Consider the following 6000-nt stretch of genomic DNA (forward strand, 5'->3'; position numbering starts at 1 on the left):
AATGAAGTGAAAGGAGGGGAAGGTATTGGAAGAGAAGGCAGGGGAAGGGAAGGGAGGGGAGGAAAAGGGAAGGGAAGGGAAAGAGGATTAGAGAGGGGGAAAGCCAGGAAAAACAAAGAAAAAAGACAGAAAGAAAGACAGAGAGACCTAAAGAAAAAGCAAAGTAAGAAAAAAGAAAAGAGAAGAAAGAAAGAAAAAAAGTAAGAAATGGTAGAGGACTAGCCTTTGCAAAAGGACAGTCCTGAGTTCAAGGTCTATGTCCAGTGTGCAGGCCTGTCCACCCCACCCTCCCTCCCAACACACTCAATGAGAGAGGTAGAAGAATGACTTAGCTTCTCCTCTTGAGGCTTACATCAGTAAAGAACATGGAAGCAGGGAGAAATGTATTTGATCTTGAGATCACCCAGTCCCTCTAGGATATTGGGCCTAAATTAACCTTTCGGAATATCTGTCATCTCCTTTGTATATAAAAATACCTGTCAAACAAACTCACCATGAGAAGTAGAGTAAAAAGGGAATGAGTACAAGAAGGGGTCACGCAATCTTCCACACAACCACAGAATGTATTGTAGACTTTTATTTGACAGGCAGTACACACATACATTGACATGTTGAAACCCCTTTCTAGAACAACTGGAAGGCAACAAAAATACTGGACCACATACAGAATTAAGCTCAGTAAAACACTGTTTGATTACTCAGGTTGTGGGCATTAGGCTGGCTCAGATATTGGAAAAAAAAAAGAAAAAAATACTGGTGGACTGATATGGTCCTAATCTTCTAGGGAACTGGTGGCTCCTCCCTGGAATTCTAACTGTTCAGGAGGCTGACATCTCAGCATCTCTGTTCAAAGCCAGGCCAGACAGGAAGTCTAAGTGACTTTGATCTTCAATTAACTACCTAAAATTGGACATTGGAGCTCTGCCTCAAGAGGCAGCATGCTAGCCTAGAGCAAAAGAACAAAGGAACAGTGTCCACATTCTGAGTTCACATCCCAATATCTACACATACAAGGTAGTTATGACTTGGCATTTCACTTTATTTATTTATTTAGTTAGTTCCATCCATGATGGTACTATGTATATTATCCCACACTATCAATCCAGCAATAACACAGCGTTCTTCCCAAGAATGGCAGAAAACTGCTTTCAGTGAGATCACAAAGTTAATGTCCATGGATCCACCAGCAGTGGCCCAAACATGCAAACCATAGAGCAGTTCAGAGCGGAGAGTCAGCAGGGTCTTGTGCTCCATCAGGAGCATTTTCAGGGTTGCAGGGATGGATTCCTTTCACTTTCAAAGCTTCTGAAACACTGTCACAGTAGATTTTCACCAATACTACTGATCACACAGAGTTCTCTCCTACCCTCCGATGTGAAGTTCTCCAGAGATTCAGAGCAGTTACAATACAATTTGCCCGTTTGCACATGGTTGTTTCTACACAATTACCATTTTTTTAAATTTTATTTTAGTTTTTTGTGAACATACTGTACAGAGGGGTTACAATTACATGGGCAGTATAATGCATACATTTCTTACCAAGCATTGCAGCCTCCTCCTTCGTTTACCCTTCACATCCCTTCCCAACCTCCCCTCTCCCAATCCCAATCCCAATTCCAATCCTTCCCCTCCAACCCCCCCTCCCCCGCACTGACATAATAAAGCTCATTTTGGACATGACAACTTGTACTTACAATTACCATTTTTTATCACATTCATCCTTCACTTTTACATTTCATCTCTGGTTGTCACAAGTTCAGAGATATAGAACACAAGATATGTAATTGATTTAATGCGATTCACAGGAATTTATTGTCCCCAACTTTTCAGGTTTTGTACTCTGCAATAGGGCACAAACAAACTTGGTCACCTGAGATCCTGGCAGGGCCCTCTGTCTCAGGCCTGTAACCCAAGCTACACAGGAGGTTGAGATCCGAGGAAGGCCCTTTGAAGCCAGCAAGGACATGCATGTTTGGTGGCTTCTCATCTCCAATGACACAGAAAATTCCTGATGTGCATCTGTGGTTCCAGTCATACACCACTAGTGTTGAGGTAAAAATCTCCGGGGAGTGCCAGACTCCACAGATCAAGAGGCAGAACCAACACCCAATGTGACAACTCAGGGAGGTTATGAGTACACCAACAGAGGCTTCTTTCCTTGCTTTCCTTGCTTGTTCCTTCTCTTGTGAGATCGGGCCCTGGTGTGCTCACAAGGCTGTTGGCTCTGATTTCTGGAGATCTGACCTGTTGTGTTCTGGCAACAGGTTTTGGGTGAGGAATTTTCCTTCTCAGCATGATTTTCTCTTCTCATCTCATCCGTGTGTTTGGAGGGGTGAATCACGACCAGATTGGCATCTTGTGTGAACTCTACTTTCCTGAGGTGGAACTGAGACTTTGGGCGGTTTTGGTCCTGGAAGAATTTCCATTGGTCTAGGGAGATTTCTTTCAGCACTGTACTTGGCACATCTGGCTGTGGCTCCACAAGTGTCAGAGGAGATTGCTTGTTCCTGTCTGGTTGGGGTGTTCTTCCCTCCTTTTCTTCTGCCTGGTTATCTACTGAGTCCCTGCGGATGAACACATCCTCAGGGTGTCTCTCACCATCAGTGCAAACAGATGTGGAAAAGAGTAAAAAAGGGTACAAAGGGAAAGAAAGTAGTAGAGGAGAGAATTAAGGGAGTGGAGATGATGGGAAGCAACAGGAATGGAATGGAAAGAAGGGAAAGAAGGAGGAAGAAATGGAGGTGAGGGGAGGTGGAGAAAAGGAAGGGAGGGTATAGGATAGGAAGTGAAGGGAATGGTAGGAAATGGCAGGGGAAAGGAGGGGAGGGGAAAGCCTGGTGGGGAATGTAATGTAAGGGAAGTGAGGGGAATGGAAGGAAAGCCGAGGAGGGAATGGAAGAGGGGAGAAAAGAGCATAGGTTAATGGAATGTTTAATAGTGAGAGTGAAAGGGAAGAAGAAAGAAAGAAGTTAAAAAGGAGGGGGCTGGGAAGGTGGCTCAGTGCTAGAGAGCTTGCCTTGCATGCATGAGGCCCTGGATTTGATTCCTCAATACCACATAAGAAAAAAGAAAAAAAAGCTGGAATTGGCACAGTGGCTCAAGTGGTAGAGTGCTAGCCTTGAGCTCAAGAGCTGAGGGACAACGCCCAGGCCCAGAGTTCAGGCCTCATGACCGGAACCCCCCCCCCCCCCCCAAAAAAAAAAAAAAGAAAAGAAAAAGAGAAAGGTAGTAAAATAAAGAAAGTGAAAAAGAAAGAAGGAAAGTAGGAAAGAAAGAAAGAAAGAAATAAAGGAAGAAAGAAACAAAGAAAGAGAAAGAAAGAGATCTTGTTCCTTTAATTTGCACTGGGGAAACATATACAGTGGCAACAATAAGTCTGATTCAGCTGTGAAGTTGACAAAGGGTAGAAAGAGCATGAATCTCAGAAAAAGCTGGACACCTACCTAAAAATAAACTAATGCAATGTCCAGGGGGAAATAAACTGAAGCCAAAATATCTTGGATATAGCTGAAGTGGTCTTAGTAGCACCTAGTCCCTTTGTTGTAAGCCCAGTAAATAAAATGATATGGAACAAATTATGTCAAACCTTTGCTCAGAATCTTCATTCACCTCCTCATTCATGGAGAGTCCATTCTACTCTGCTTCCTCATGCCATCTAAGCAGTGGGCTGGACAGTTTAAATGATCATAATAGTTACGCTTTATAACTAGCCAAATGCTGTACTTACTTTGGTGGTTTGGGTTTTGAATTTAGGGCTGCACACTTACTGGGCAGATAATTTATCACTTTAGCCAGTCTTTAGAATCTCCCATTTTTGCCCAGATTTCAGCCCTTTTCCCTATGACCTTCTGTGTACATGGAACCACAGATGTTGCTGCAACATGAGTGAGGTCTTACTAACTTCTTGCGTGTACTGGATTCCAACTGCAATGCCAATCTTGACCTTCTAAGTACTTGGGTTTTTGGTTATGAGCCACTGCACCTGACCAAACCTTTTACTTGAGTTACCTCACTTAATCCTCCATAGCCATAGCAGGAAGGATCTACTATCATTCAGTTGTACAGATGGAGAAGCCGAAGTTCAGTCAGCCCAAGTAAGATACTTTCCCGCAGTACGTGGACAGAAGCAGTTAAGTGGTGGGCCAAGAGTTCTGGGTCTGTTCAAGTTCCAATGTAAATTTGAAATTGATGTGGTACTGTATCCCAAGACATTCTAAATGAGGGCACCAGAAGTGAGGTCTAACAAAGGCTTGAAATCATGACAGAAGCACAGGGAAAAGGGGTACTTCTAGCAGAGAGATCCATATAGGAAAAAGCACATTGACCAGAAAAGCATTGATGTGAAGCGAACTACTATCAGTGTATGATTAGCAGCTGAATGGGGAAGGTAGAAAGGAATTGGGGGGGTCTGATCATGAACTCTCTTCTTGCCACTTGATGGGAAAAAGTAGGTAGATTCTTTATTTCAACTTAATCACTTTGTTCATATCCTGTTCGTCAAAAGGCTTTTGCAGCAAAGTGGAATCTGTTGTTAATTTTATGGTGCAGAATTACAAAATATGCTTCAGGTTTTAGAATTGAAACCTTCAACTATGAATGGGCTTTAAGATCTCAACTCATTCTTTGCAAGAGAAAATCAGAATGACTGTATGTAAATATCTTCACTGAGGTCATAAATAGTTTAACTAAGCCAAGCCAGGGATATTTGTGCTTTTGACATAAATTTTGGAGTTGAAGTGATTATTAAAATTAGAATGGCAGGAGTATCCTGGGGTACATATGTAGAAATTGATGATATGGAAGAGGGAGAGGTACAATTGGTAATTTTAGGGAGTGACAATGTCACCCTTCCTCAAAACCATGAGTTTCTCACTGGAAATGTTCATGGCTGCTCTTCTTGGTGAAGGGTATATGAGTGGATTTTTTTTTGGGGGGGGTCTGGTTGTGGGGCCTGAACTCTGGGACTGGGTGCTGTCCCTCAGCTCTTCAGCTCAAGGGTAGTGCTCTACCATGTGAGCCACAGCACCACTTCTGGCTTTTTTCTTTTGCTTATGTGGTGCTGAGGAATTGAACTCAGGGCCTCATGCATGCAAGGCAAGCACTCTACCACTGAGCCACCTTCCCAGCCCCCATGAGTGGATGTCTTGACTGAACTAAATTTGGGACTCAGGTTTTACCCAGAAAGAAGTTATATAATACCTATATATAGTTATTAATTTTTACTGGCATGTGAAATAAAGACCTGGTGAGGATGTGGACTGCTTCTTATTTCCACCAAACTCACAGTCTGAAAGATAGGAGAAACAAAAAGACAGATGGCTGCAACAACCAATTAACACGAGTAATACAGAATGGCTCCCATGGCAGACTTGGGGTGATGAGGACTTGACTACATTCTGGGTGGATTCAGGGATGCTTCCTGCAGAGTGTGGCATCTAAGACAAGATGGAGAAGGTTAGAATGAGTATGGGAGAGAGGAGGGCAAAGAAGATGCTAGGGAAAGAAAACAGCTTGTACACATGCCCCAAGGAGCCTGGCCACCACCACTGGGAGAATAAACTTGAATGTGCTGCTCTCTTTTGGACTAGCTAGTGTGTTGTGGGTGAATTGGGAATGATGTGAGGCTTTTCTCTCTGCCTTTTTCTGCCTTAAATCTGTAATCTTGTATGTATAGGCAATTTACAAGAAAGTGCCCAGACTCTGACAAAAAGAAAAAGATTGAAATAGGTGCTGGTGCCTTGCTCCTGTAACCCTAGTTACACAGGAGGCTGAAATCTGAGGATTGATGTTCAAAGCTAGTGTAGCGGGAAAGTCCATGAGACTTATCTCCAATTAGCCAGCAAACACTGTAAGTGGAGCTGTGGCTCCAGCCTTGACTAGACACAATCTTTTTTTTTTTTTTTTTTTGTCAGTCTTGGGGCTTGAACTCTGGGCCTGGGCATTATCCCTCAGCTCTTCAGCTCAATGTTAGCTCTCTACCCGTGAGCTATAGAGCCACTT

This window comes from Dipodomys merriami, unplaced genomic scaffold (genome assembly GCF_024711535.1).
Source record: "Dipodomys merriami isolate MVZ:Mamm:240054 unplaced genomic scaffold, mDipMer1.0.p SCAF_25, whole genome shotgun sequence".
Lineage (NCBI taxonomy): Eukaryota > Metazoa > Chordata > Mammalia > Rodentia > Heteromyidae > Dipodomys > Dipodomys merriami.